Raw genomic sequence first — 15449 nt, forward strand, 5'->3', positions numbered from 1 at the left:
TCCCACTTTAAACTGTAGGTCCAGTCCCGATTAGCCTTACTGTGCATAAAGTGGACTTAAAACACCAACTCAAATCAAACCAAACCAATAAAATCGTCTTTACTAGAGTGGGCGTGTTTCGGCCGTTTCTATCATAAAGATAACAAGTGGTTGGTAGATGAGAGCAAATAAATTCAGACGCGTACAAATATTCTCGTAGGGCCTAACGTTAGTGCCTCTACTCTTCAACCTTACAAGATATAAATGAATGTCACCATTAAAGAGAGTACTTCATGTTGGTTACCGAAGATACCGAAAATGTCGGTTCTCAGTATATCGATATTTAGAGGCCATATTTTCGAGTACAGATAACGGATCCCGTCTATCGATGGTTTCAGCAACCGGCCTCCGTGGCGGAGTGGCTAGCACAGCGCGCTACGACGCCAAGGGTCCCTGGTTCGAGTCCTTGTCCCCGCAACTGCTTTCTCTAACGAAATTTCCTGACACTCCACTCATCTCCACTTCAAAATCAATGGAATAATGAAATAAGTAAGTTAAGAATGGATGACCACAATTAGAGGCAAACCAAAAGAGTGATCAGTTGAGAAGTCGACCCCATCCTTGAAATAATTTGATTTCGATCAGTCAAGTATGAGTTTTTAAACATTTAACAACGTTTTAGATGAAAATCTTTTTATTACATGAATGCGTGCGTTTTGTTGGTTCTCTTGCTACCGCGTTTGCCATTCGTTTCTCTGCAACGTAAAGTTTGGGGGACGGTCGAGATTCTAACCCGAGGCCACGTGATCAACAGCTTGATATGCTTTGCCCAGATGTTGGCTCGTTTTCCCCGTCGCACGGTAAAACTAAAAAAGGAGCTCCCTCTCCTATCAGGAGAAAGAAAACCTTGCGAAGTGACACACCGTAGACTTCGTGACGTGAGGTGAGGTGATACTCATTTAGGGCTAAAAGGGGCTAAAACATCACCCTAGTTGTTGCAATCAATGGCAGAGTTGCGATCCAGTCCCATGTCTTCATCTTTGCTTATGGGTGCGAGAAATCCCCCCCCCTTTCCTTTCCCTTCTCATTTCAAGTGCTGGAGAGTAAACTTATACCTTGCAAGTGTCAGTCTCAAGTAGTGCAGGTTGGGGAGTTCTGCGCCCGAAAATGAGGCTCGGTGAGGCTCGCAGTGTTGCCAACTTCTCACTCGAAAAAATCACCAAGGTTTTTGTCTTGGTCTAACCTAACTTAAAGCAAGGAGCTGGCAACCTTGCTTGAGAGTTCACAAACCGAAAATGAGGCTCGCAGTGTTGCCAACTTCTCACTCGAAAAAAATCACCAAGGTTTTTGTCTTGGTCTAACCTAACTTAAAGCAAGGAGCTGGCAATCTTGCTTGAGAGTTCTGCAACCGAAAATGGGACTCGCAGTGTTGCCAACATCTTACTCGAAAAAAATCACCAAGGTTTTTTTTTGGTCTAACCTAACCTAAAGCAAGGAGCTGGCAATTTTGCTTGAGGCTTCTTAATGGTTTGCTCTTGTAAAGCATGAGCTCTATTTTCTTGCAGTGTTGCCAACTCCTCACTCGAAAAAATCACCAAGGTTTTTGGTCTAACCTAACCTAAGGCAAGGAGTTGGCAATCTTGCTTGAGGCTTGCCTTACAGTGCATAAAGCAAGGTTGCCAACCTACTGGTACTTTTGCCATAGCCTTTTACAAAAGAGAGAGGAGAGAGAGGGAAGAGTTAAACAACCGACAACCTACCTACAGCCTTTTTCTTCTTGGTCTAACCTAGCCTCAAGCAAGGAGCTGGCAACTTTGCTTGAGGCTTGCCTTACAGTGCATAAAGCAAGGTTGCCAACCTACTGGTACTTTTACCATGGCTTTTTACAAAAGAGAGAGGAGAGAGAGGGAAGAGTTAAACAACCGACAACCTACCTACAGCCTTTTTCTTCTTGGTCTAACCTAGCCTAAAGCAAGGAGCTGGCAACTTTGCTTGAGGCTTGCCTTACAGTGCATAAAGCAATTTTTGCCAACCTACACACACTAAACAAGGAGAGCCGGCACTGCCGTAAAAGAGAGAGAGATGGGTGGATGGCAACACAGTATGTGTGTGCGTGTGTGTGTATAATATGTAGCATTATTAACTAGAGTGTGTTGGCAATTTACTTACAACTAAAAAAATAGAGATGTCAACGTTGCTGTAAGATGAAGAGAGAGAGAGATTTATGGCTGGCAACAGTGGTGAGCGAATGCGCCATATCGTAATTTTCCAACTCCGTATATCGTGACCTTTGTAAACCTCTCTCGGGGGAACGATGTGCCACACACACACATACACGCACACACACGCACGCACACTATTGTAAGAGAGATGGATGACTGGGAGGGGCAGCATTTCTGGCTATTCACAGTGGCGGATGTACTTTCTGTTTTTTTTTAAAAGCTAACAATAATGATGGAATTTCATGCTGACAGAGCGGATTTCTACTAGTCCACGTTGTTAACCTACATATTACTCTTCGACTAATAAAACTAGAAGCTCGAGGGCATTAACATTAGACCGTCACAGACTTTCACATTACCCATCACTGATGCCGCCAGAACCAAGTTTCCTGCTTCTATTCATAAACCAAAAAAAAAAAGACGGGGAGAAGAGAGACATGTACACGCTTTCGTCGCCATTTTATAACAACTAGGGGAAGTGGGGCGAGAGGCGGACATGTAACGGGAGATCACACAAGCGAGCTTCCTCTATTCTGACTAATAAAGCATCATTCTACTCTGTGAGCTGCAAGGAGAATATTGTGAGCTGCAAGAAGAACATTGTGATTGTGATTGAAATTAACTAACGTGAGTAAATTTGTTTGTTAGCTTGCATGAGTTGGCTTTGTGTTATATAAATAGGTAGTGTTGCTTCTGTGAGCTGATTCTGTAATAGCCAAACAAATGTAAAGGAATTGTAGATAAAAGGTAAAACTCTCTACAAAAGCCAAACAATTCTTAAGCATATTGTGGAAGGAATATATACTCGCAAAGCACGCAAAAAGAGAGAGAGAAAGTATACAAGTTTTGAGTGTGTTGCATGTATCTCTCTCCTTTTTTTCTTGCTTTTTTTATGTATATATTTATTACATATTACTATATACATCAAGCATATACAAAATAGCAATATGCGGGGTGTAAGAGGACGATCTTCTGGTAAGGCGCCCAACAATTAACCTCACTTCCAACCCTGGACTGTAGAGTAACGAGGCTCTGGCGTCTGGCAGACCAGTATAATTTTGCGTGTGTTAGCCTGTTTTTTTTTGTGCGTTTGATATTTAGTGGAGGTACATAGTGTTTCGAATTTTATTATTATTTAGTTTTATACACAGAAAAGATATTAAACATAAAATTAAATAAAATATATCTAATTATGTTTTTTTATCACAACATGCATTCACAAAAAATAGCAATAATGTGGTTTAAAGTTTTTTAACGTAATTGCTACGTAAACAAAATGGCCGACTTGCAATGAGTGTGTCAAAGTTTTTTTAAGCCTAATTGCTACGTAAACAAAATGGCCGACTTGCAATAACTGTGTCAAATATGAATAGATTGAGAGATGGAAAAAAAGTTAAATATGCTTATTAAAGCACATATTTGAGGAAAACAACGCCACCCATATATAAATAAACCCCTCAAACTAACACTAATTAGAATTAGCCTACAAAATTTTTCTCGTAAGGCATTTTTTGTAAACACTCTACCACCAACAGATCACATATAAATAAACATACCCCGAAAAAATGCGCTCCATGAAAAGTTGCCCTGCGTGCAAGAGAACCATATCAAGCAAACGTTTTGCAAGACATTGTCGTACCTGCGTGCCAGGCAAGCATTTGGCTGCCACTGAACTATGTTCCGGATGCAATGAACAGATCACAATTGCGTATGCCAAGGAGCATAAGCTTAATTGTCTAAGCAAAAATACATCTGGGGCCCAGCCTTCGACCTCCACCAAGAGGAAGGCAGAAGCAGCCTCCATCAATGCACCATCCGCCAAACGTGTCAAGCCTGTGGCGAAAGCGAACCAGTCTGCTTTCGAGCGGCTGTTAGAGGACTTTGTCCTCACTTCGGAGGGCTCATGCGACGTGCGTAGCTTTTTGGAGAACGTGCAAGCCAAAATTATTTCCATCCTCGGCGATGCGCTTGCAACGCACTCCACCAAATTCTACGCATCGCTACGTTGCCAGTACAAGAAGCCGTCTGATGAAATTTACAGCTTCTGCCACAACACCAAGGCGAAGACGCTGCATCTGGCGGATGTCGACAACCTCGAGGTCATCTACAACCAGTTTGCCGATGAGCTGGTGGCAAAACAAGAAGAACATCAAGCTAAAGGCTCGGGGGGTTCGCTGTGTGGCGAGCCTCACGAACTGTGCGTCAAACTTTGTAAGTTCGTGCCTCTCTCCGCCTCCAGCTACGTCCCCTTACCACCTACCATTGTAGCAAAGAAAGCTGTCCTGAACATTCAAAACAGTGACGCCAAGTGCTTCGTATGGTGTGTGCTTGCAGCGTTGCACCCTGTCGACCGGAAAAACCATCCACACCGAGTTAACCACTACCTACCCTACGAGCCAGAGCTGGAAGATGCCATGGCTGGGATCGACTACCCGGTGGAGGTCCCGGATATTCGAAAGTTTGAGGTTCGTGCGCGGTTGGCTATCAACGTTTACGGTCTCACTGACAAAAATGCGGTGTACCCCATCCGGGTGAGTGATGTAAACAACAATGATGCTCGAGAAATTCACCTTCTGCTCATCAAGGACGAAATCCACCACCACTACACCCTTATCCGCTCGCTCTCCCGGTTGGTGTCGAGCCAAAAAAGCAAGCATCATGGTAGCATAGAAGTTTGTCGAAGATGTCTGATCATTTTTGACAATCGAGAACAGCAGGATTATCAACGCATCAGAGGTCCCAACATCGCTGCAGAGAAGCTCGCTCACCACAAGCGCTACTGCAATGCCAACGAGCCGGGTGTGGCAGTCTTGCCCAAACCTGGCACCGTGGAGCGTTTCCACATGCACGGTGCCAGGTTTGGGCATCCCGCTATCATCATCGCGGATTTCGAAGCCTTCCTCAAACCCCTGTCCACTTGCGATCCCGACCCCGAAGTTTCTTCCAGCACCTCTTACCAACTCCACGAGGCCTCGAGTTATGCCTACGTTGTGGTGCGACGAGACCAGCACATCGCCCCCGAGCCCTACGCGTACCGTGGCCCCGACGCAGCCAAACACTTCCTCGAGAGGATGGTTGTCGAGGCCAACGAGATAGGGAAGGTACTGTTGGCCCCCAAGTCTATGCTCCCACTGTCCCCCGACGATCAACGTAGACACGACGAGGCCATCGCTTGCCCTGTCTGCGTCAAGGAGTACACCGCCAACAACCGTAAAGTCCAACACCATGATCACTTTAACGGTAGGTACGTTGGTCCATGGTGCAACGGATGCAATCTCATGGCCCGGGACCCTCGCTTCATCCCTGTGTTTTTTCACAATGGCTCGGGATACGACTTCCACCATCTGGTGCCTCATTTTGGGTAGGACGACATGCGAATCAACGTCCTGGCGCAGAACGAGGAGCGTTACATTAGCTTGAGCAAGTGGGTGCGAATCTCAGGATCACACTCTACCGTCGAGCTTCGCTTCCTCGACTCCCTGAGGTTCCTCCCGGCCAGCCTCGATGCTCTCGCAGGGAAGCTTAGCGACGAGCAAATGCTCATTACCTCCGGAAACTTTCCGAACTTGGACGCCGGCCTCTTCAAGCGTAAGGGGGTCTATCCCTACGAATACATCACAGACCCTTCCAAGTTCGCAGAGACGTCGCTACCTCCTCGAGCAAACTTCTATAGCAAGCTGCGAGGCTCGAACATCACCGACGAGGAATATCACCACGCCCAGTCCATGTGGCGCGAGCTGGGCTGTCGAACTCTCGGGGACTACCACGACGCCTACCTCAGACTTGATGTGACGCTCCTCGCCGACGTGTTCCAGACGTTCCGTGCGACCGCAATGAAGATCTACCAGCTGGACCCTGCCTACTTCTATAGTCTCCCCGGACTGGCGTGGTCAGCCATGTTTCTGGTGACGAAGATCGAGCTGGAGCTTCTTTCGGACGTGCACATGGTGCTGTTTGTGGAACGTGCCGTGCGGGGTGGAATGGTCCAGGTGTCGCAGCGACACTCGCGCGCCAACAATCACCACATGGCCACCGGCTACGACCCCTCACAACCGTCCAGCTACATCATGTACACGGACGTCAATAACCTCTACGGACACTCCATGATGCAGCCACTCCCCTTTAGAGACTTCGAGTGGGCTGACCCCTCCAACTTTTGACGTTGAAAGCTTCGACGATTCAGAACATGGGTTCTTCGCCGAGGTTGATCTGCAATTCTCCGAGAAACTGCAGGATTTGTTCAGCGATCTTCCCCCTGCACCCGAGTTCAAGTGTCCACGCGATTCCAACCAGAAGAAGCTCGTCATGGATTTCGAGCCCAAGAAGAATTACGTCCTGCACTACCAGAATCTCCGGTGGTTGATGCAGCGAGGGGTCGCGGTCCACGCAGTTCACCGCATCCTAAAGTTCGAGCATTCTCCGTGGTTGCGTCCATATATTGAAGTCAACACCAAACACCGCACCGCAGCCACGTCCGAGCTTGATAAGGATTTCTTCAAGCTTATGAACAATGCGGTGTTCGGGAAAACCATGGAGAATGTACGGAATCGTGTAGATGTGAGGCTAATATCAAACAAAGCACAATGTCGCAGGCTCGTAGCAAACCCGTTATTCAAATCGAGGACCATTTATAATGAACAGCTTGCTCTGGTGCATATGAGGAAGAGCGAGGTGAAGCTCAACAAGCCAATTTATGTTGGCGCCTCAGTATTAGACCTGAGCAAGCTGCACATGTTTCAAACATATTATGGGAAACTACGCCAGCACTATAACGACAATATTAGCCTACTCTACACGGACACGGACAGCTTGGTGTACCACGTTCGCACGGACGAAGCGTACGGGGATATAGCCACAGTTCCATCTTTGGTTAACCTCTTCGACACCTCGGGCTATCCCCAGCAAAACAAGTACGGTATCCTGGCCCGCAACAAGAAGGTGCCTGGCAAACTCAAAGACGAGAAGGACGGTGATGTAATTCTCGAGTTTGCAGGTCTTCGCGCCAAGGCCTATGCCATCAAAGCCGAGGGCAGCGTTACCAAGAAGGCCAAGGGTGTCGGCAGACAGGTGGTTCGGGAGCATCTCACATTCGAGGACTTCGTCGATTGCCTCAAGACCAGGTCGTCGGTTCTAAGAGCAGAACAGCGCATCCAGAGCGTCGACCATGTGTTGACCACAAACAAAGTTAGAAAAATTGCACTGGATCCCGATGACGATAAGAGGTGCGTCCTCGAGTGTGGTATTCACACACTGCCTTGGGGGCACTATCGCTTAGCAGAAAGCAAAACCTGCAACATATGTCCATCTTCAACAGAAGATTCATAAAACAAAATAAAACAAAAAAAATCATTTTGTTAGTTATTACAAAAAAAAACAAAAAAACACTGACTGTCATTACAAGAAACTTTGACCGTATTTTTAAATAACCAGCATGCCTATGAATTTGTTCGGTTTCAAAAAACAGATCATCATGGAAACTGCACCGTCCATACCAGATCATGAAGTCTTACCTTCCGTGTTACCTAAACTCAACGGTCTGTTGATCATTCACCTCAACAGCATTTGGACGAAACTGAATGACGATGTGGGCAAGATGTTTTATGTTTTTAATAACAATTTACATTTCTACGAAATTCCGATCGACGGGAAACTTCAAATCACCGTGAATCCGAAAAACGCAGGCGAAATCAAAATTTCTACCGGCAAGAACATTTTTCGAATCAAGCACGACAAGATGCTTTCTAACATTACGTACGATGTGTCTGCAGGAGATTATCTGTACGTGGAACTCCTCGGAGATTACGACAAACTCATTCCTCTCTTCGTAGAATTACGAATCGTCTATCCTATTATAAATAACCGTTAACCAAAAATGCCTAACGACATTTTCGGCAACACCAAGCGTGTAGACCATGCAGAAGAGATTCTCATGTTGGACGTTCGTGTTAAGAAGTTGAGGACCGATTTGATCGCTTTGCAGGAGACCTTAAACAAAAGTTTAGAGTCGGAAATTGCCACGCTCCAAACGCAATGTCTCGACCCCATTCTGAAAATCGATTCCGAACTGAAAACGCTCATAAAAAATTATGTCGACGTACCTTCTTACGACAGCGTTCAAAATATACAGTTGAGCGTGGATTCGCTTCAAAATGATTTGGCCAAATTACAGCAATTTCAATCGAAAAATGAAGATTTGGAAAAATTGAAACTCGAAATCGAAGAACGAACTTCCGCAATAGAAAAGAATTTCTCCGAACTTCAAACCGTGGTGAACGATATTGATGTAGAACGCTTGCACGTCGTCGTTTCCAAATTACAAGAAGAATTCACCGGCACGTTGGAAGAAATTAAATCCAAGTTACAGACTTTGGAAGATACCATGACGAACCTACCATCGTCGGACGAACTGCAGGTCATCGGTAAAAGCGTCGCGAACATTAAAATTCAATTGGAGGCGTATCAAGATTTCGAACACATTCAAACCACCATCGCTACGCTTCAGGCGTCCTTGGAATTGATCAACGAAGAAATTAAAAATATTCACGCTGAAGCGAGAGCGTTGACGAGCATTCAAGACACGTTGGGCACGGTTCAGCAGAAGATCGAATATTTAGAAAATTTGAACGTCGAATCCAATCTCGCTCATTTTCATCACGTACTGGACAACATACAGGGTGACTTGGAATCGTTACGGACGAGCGTGCCTTCGAGCGAAGATTTGGAAAAATTGAAAACGGCGGTGACGGCACTATCCGAATCGAGCGACATCAAAATTTCTTTGAGCGATCTCGAGAGTAGGGTGGCCAATCTCCCCACCTCCAAAGAATTGCACGCTTTGAAAAGGAACATATCACGTATGCTGAAACGACTGGAAACGGAAACGGCGAACGTGGAAGAGATTCGAGACGAAATTAGTTCGCTGGTGTCGACGCTGCCCACTTCGCAGAGCGTCGCCGATCTTCACCCGCAGTTTACAGAGATGCGAAGCATCGTAAACGATCTTACCGAGAAGAGCTCGAAATTGAATCAAGTCGAGAACCTTCAGAACATCGTCGTCAACATCAGAGATCAAGTCGGAGTGCTGGAATCCACGCAGGAATCGACGCTGGCCTCTTTCGGTGCCAAGTTGCAAGAACTCAACGAAAACTACAAGCAGTTGAACGTGGAAGTGAAAATCAAACCGTCGTTGTCTGCCGTAACGGATACCATAATCGAGCATTTGCTGCCCATCGAAAATAAACTCGGACACGTTCACAGTAATCTGCTCGGCGTCGACACTAAATTCGCTAAACTGCATTCTCTGCAAGCCATCGAAATCAACAGCGTACCCAATCAACAGAGAATCTCCACGTTCGTCGAAGGTAACAAAGTGTACATGTTACATCCTTATCATCCGTACTACAAGTTTCTCCTCGATGGCACGATTCAGATAAACGAATTTTCGTACTGGTCTCACGGCAGAAAAGCTAGCGTTCCCACCATGACTTTGATATCGAATCGTGGTGTCCAGAAAGCAGGAAACATTCCTCTGGCACGTTGGAACGAAACGCGCAACATATATGAAATACACGAAGACGAAGATCTCACCGTTTTCGACGTGAGTGCCGGCGATAAGCTGATCATTCAAAACACGAGCGAGGTGCCACCCTCTTTGAATCCCATCACGCTTGTGCTTCTCTTGAAACGTAATCTCTAAAAAAAATGTCTAGGCAAGCCATCGTCGAAGAATTGCATAAACCTGCACGCCGCAACTACGAACGTTTGGCTGTGGTAACCAAGGGCATCGACGACCTCTGGCAAAGTGACCTCGTGGAGATGAGTAGCGGCAATTTGAAAAACGTACATAAATTGAACAAGGGCAACAAGTACCTCCTCACCGTCATAGACACGTTTTCGAAATTCGCATGGGCTCTACCTTTGAAGGCGAAAACGGGAACGTGCGTCACGGAAGCATTCAAGACAATTTTTCGCGAAAGCGGCGGCAGACGACCACGGTTTCTGCAAACAGACAACGGTAAAGAATTTTATAACGCTGTATTCCAAAAGTTTATTCAAAAACATGACGTTCGACATTATTCGACCTTCAGTCACATCAAAGCCAGCATCGTGGAAAGATTCAATCGAACCTTGAAAAAACACATGTGGAAACGATTCACGCTTCGGGGAAATTACAAATGGGTCGACATCCTGCCGGAACTCGTCGACACCTATAATGATACGGTACACAGAACGATAGGCATGAAGCCAGCTGACGTTACCAAGTCCGACGAGCAGCGATTAATTTCTACAGTTTACTGTCCAAAGTACACACCCACGACAAAAAAAGCTAAATACAAAATTGGAGACCAGGTGAGGATCAGCAAATTCAAACGCACCTTCGAGAAGGGATTCACAAAAAATTGGAGCACGGAACTTTTTACCGTGGTTCGAGTTCTACCCGGAAACCGACACACGTATATAATAAAAGATAGTAGCGGCGAGATTTTGAAAGGAAGATTTTACGAAGAGGAACTCTCTAAAACAAAACACCCCGACACGTACCTCATCGAGAAAGTATTGCGTAGGAAAGGTGACAAACTGTTTGTCAAATGGCTGGGACTTCCGGAAAAGAGTTGGATCGACGCGAACGAAGTGATCTTGTGAGTACGTGGAACGTGGAGAAGCGTCTACCGGATCCGGAAAGTCAAACGAGAAAAAAAAAAGAACGGCGAGTTGCTTCCCGACAGCATCCGCTGTCTGATCGTAGGTCCTTCGGGGTGTGGGAAAACGACACTGCTCGTGGACAATTTTCTCCTCGCACCGAATTGGTTAGATTGGAAGAACAGGCACCTGTACGTGTTCTCGAAAAGTTTGGAACAATCCAAATACCAGCAACTGATGAAAGTGTACGATGGTCTGGACATTGCAACGTTCGCTTCGGAAATAAAACCACTCGACGATTGTCGTGAAAATTCAGTCGTCGTGTTCGACGACGCCATCCTGGAAAATCAAAATGAAATTCGCAACTTTTTCACGCAAGGCCGTCACAAAGAAATGGATTGCTTTTACCTAGCTCAAACGTTTTCCAAAATTCCAAAACAGTTACTACGCGACAACGCTAATTTCATATGTTTGTTTCGTCAAGATCACACCAACCTCAAGCACGCGTACGATGACTACGTAGGCGGAGATATGAACTACAATCAATTTTCGGAACGCTGCTCTTCTTGCTGGAACAGTGACGATTTCGTATTCGCGACGATCGACATGACGAGAAAACCCAACGACGGAAAATACAGAAACAAAATCAACGACTTTCTAAACGTTGCAACGTTGTGAGAAACGACGTATATAAATAACATCATGACGAAACGAAAAATTGAAGACGAAAATCTCAAGCTTCGCGATTACCTCGCGAAACGCTTCAAAGGTTGGAAATCCGAGAATCGCGGATTCTACGAAGAGAAGAAACGTCAGGATCAACCCGTGATCGATGCCATCAGCGGTCTAGGTAAAGAAATTAAAAGTGTCACGGAACAAAATAAAAATTTGATCAACGAACTCGTACCGCTCGCAGCTAAAAGTTACGCCGTACCCACGCCCATTTCGAGCATTCCTTCGACACCGTTCGAACTGAAGGACGTACCGACACGACGCCGAGCCATAGGCAGCACGTCGTCGTCTTCGGATAAGATCGAGTTGGGGCCTTTGGCACGAGACTACCTGAGCACGGGGAAGTTCGACAAGGATGAAGTGTTCGGATTGTATCCCAGCATGGAAACCAGCGAAGGCGGCGGTGTGGTGTGGAAGATTGGGAAATCGAAGGTCACCTTCGAAGGCAACGACATTAAAGTCAATTTAGGCGACAAGGATAGTTGGAACAGGTATCCGGGTACGGTGGGACTGTGGGAACTCGTCGCCAAAAAGCAGCCGAAAGATTACACCGACGAAGATTACCAAAGTTACAAGGAAATTCTGATCATGACGGATGCCTTGTACCAGAACAACGACGCCACGCAGAATAGGGTGAAATCGAGCAGCGGTGAGAAGTACAGGAATCTCATCAAACCGATTTGGGACCAGGTCAAAACAGGCAGCGGCGTCAAACGCTACAACACGTTACACAAAGAATTCGTTTGGGTGGACGACGTTAGGAAACTCGTGGACCGATTGTTGGTGATAGCCGGCGAAGAGAATGCAGGCAATCGTAATTTCTACAACGAGAAGGTTGGCATCGTGGACATGATCAGCACGAAACTTTCCAACTTCATCGTGAACGACGACAAGGGCATAGGTTACATGATCAAAATCATCAACATGCTGCCTCCGAAATTTTGGAACGTGGCCGAAGGAAAGGGACTCGTGAACGACATCATCAACAAGTTACCTTTCGAGATGCATCTACCTGGCTACCAGTACTGCGGACCGGGTACCAAACTCGAGAAAAGATTGGAGAGAGGAGACAAGGGTGTGAATCCGTTGGACGCGGCATGTAAAGATCACGACATCGCCTACAACACCACGCAGACGGATCTGGACGGACGTCACGAAGCAGACAAGAAATTGGAACATGCAGCTTTCGAAAGGTTCGTGAGCAGAGACGCATCGCTGGGTGAACGGGTCGCCGCACTGGGTACCACCATCGCCATGAACACGAAACAAAAATTGGGGTGGGGTATATAAATAACATACCGTAAAAAAACTACACAAGAAAAAATCTCAGAATATATATATAAATAACATACCGTGAAAATAACACATAGAGCATCAACATGAAGCCCAAGGGTGTCGTGTACCAGATACCATATTCGAATCTAAAAAATCTAGGCGCCCTCGATGGGTTACTCACCAAGAAACAGCGCGAGAAGAAACGTTCTTGCTTGTCGAAAGGACACGGAATGAAATTACTGCTCAGCACACCTCAATTGAAAAGATTGCAGCGTTCGCGGAAACAGCAAAAGATCGGAGGTTTCATATTCAGCATCCCAGCCATCCTGGCAGCATTGGGGGCCGTTGGAAGTTTGGCCGGCGGAAGTGCCGCCATCGCGAAAACCGTCATCGACTCGAAGAAGAACAAGGCCGAGTTGGAAGAACAGAAACGTCACAACCTGGCCATGGAGAAGAAGGGGAAAGGTATAACCAAAAAACAAAAAAGCAACCTCGATGCTTTGAAGAAATATAAAAAAAAGAAGAAGCCCTGTCCAACTTCGATATTGAATCTCTGATCGAATTGTTGGGAATAAAAAACTTCAGGGGTGTTTTCATGTCCGATTCTCTACCCTCTGCTGTGAAGAAAAAGGAGTATGGCGTGGTCAACCTGGACAGTTACAAAAATCCTGGTACACATTGGATATGCTACCTCAAAATTGACGATAACAATGCATTTGTTTTCGATTCGTTCGGTGGCACACCACCTGCCAGGTTGGTGAAGTATCTCAGTGTTGCCAACCTCTACTACAATGACAAACGCATCCAGGGTTTCACCGATGTTAACTGCGGCCACCTATGCCTTTCCGTTCTCGCATACATGTCTAAAATAAATAACCCGTCGGTGGAACATTTTCAGAAAGCATTGTGGAATCTTAAACACGATGGGCGTGTTCCATCTCACGAGCGAATCTTCGATCTTGAAACTCACGCTGCACGACGACATCGTCTATCCTAAATCCGTAGCTCTGCGTGCATTCTACAGCATGTACCTCATACCTAACGTCACGCAGCACAACAACAAAATTAGCGTCGGAAGCGAACACATCGTCCTCACGCCAGGACAATACAATCTTTCCACTTTGCAAGCTCAATTACCCAAAGGCACATACCTTTCTCAAAATTCGGTCACGCACAGAGTGGAAATCCTATCCGCGACGGAGACCGTGGACCTGGGCACCATGGGAGAACTTTTAGGTTTCGAGAACGACACCAAACTCGAAGCTGGCATCAAGCACGTGGCAACCAACATTCCTAAATTCTTGGCCATAGAGACTCTGAACGTACACTGCAACGTGGCAGAAGGCATGATCACGAAATCCTCGGACGGATTGTTAGGAAGTCACAAGCAGACGGGAATCATAGCCACGTTCAAACCAAGTTCCGAGTTCATGGAACCGATCATCTACACGCCCTCTTCGCCGATCTATTTTCCAGTATGTCGCAACCGCATAGACGACATAGAGTTGGTGGTGACGAACGAGAAAGGAGAGGTGGTGGATTTCGCAGGTGCCACTACGACGGCCATCGTGGAGATCAACATATAATAAATAACCATACATAGTGAAAATGGAGCAAATCGAAAGTTACGAATTGCAATCTTTCCCTCCCAACCGTCGCACGTTCGCCAATCTCAACGAAGCGAACAGGGAGATTGAATACGATGTGGACGTAGGCGATGGGTTCGTTCATCCTCACAGAGCGGACCTCTACCTTCAATTCGACGTGGTGAAGAAAGAAAGCGGAGAAGCCTTTCCACCCAATGCCAATTTGAAACTCGTGGACAACTTCGTGCCTCACCTGTTCTCGCAGGTGGAGGTGAGGAAACACGGTACCGTCATCGACAGAATCGATTATCCAGGCATCACGTCGACGGCAGTGGGAACATTGAAATTATCCAAAACGGGCGCAGCATACTATCAAGCGGGAGGATTCGAAGCGGGGACCAAAATATCGACGACAAGTCACACGGTGCTCTTTCCCATGCGTCTGCTGCCCGGTTTCTTCTCCGACTACAAGGAGATTATGTGGAAGGGAGGACTGCGCGTTACGTTTCGAAGAGCTGCCAACGACAACGACGCACTGATGCGATACACCAACTTGAACGCCGACGGTACGCCGATAGCCAACACTTTACCCGAAGCAGCCAAATGCGTCATCCGGAGCATGGAATTGAGAACGCCTGTGGTGGAATACGAAACGAACTACGCCCTCAAGTACAAAGCGGAGATCTTGAAAAGTCCGCAGGTGGCGATTCACTTTCACGGTTACCAGTGCGTGCAGAAGATGGCGTCGGGGAGTCACATGGAATTCGACGTGACGACGCAGTTCAACAACATACAGTTCGACATGCCAGATTTCGTCGTAGTGCTCTTTCAGACCGGGAGGGACAGGAATCAGGAAAAAGATTCCAGCAAGTTCGACGACTGCAAGATCAAGAACGTTTATCTCAAGAATGGACGCAACGAAGTGTTCCCGAGCGAGAATTACAACCTCGACATGACCAAAGACGATTACCTCAAACTTTACGAAGCTTACACCTCTTACAAACGCGTGACCGAG

The sequence above is a fragment of the Lepisma saccharinum genome, chromosome 22, assembly GCF_977018435.1.
Source record: "Lepisma saccharinum chromosome 22, izLepSacc3.1, whole genome shotgun sequence".
Lineage (NCBI taxonomy): Eukaryota > Metazoa > Arthropoda > Insecta > Zygentoma > Lepismatidae > Lepisma > Lepisma saccharinum.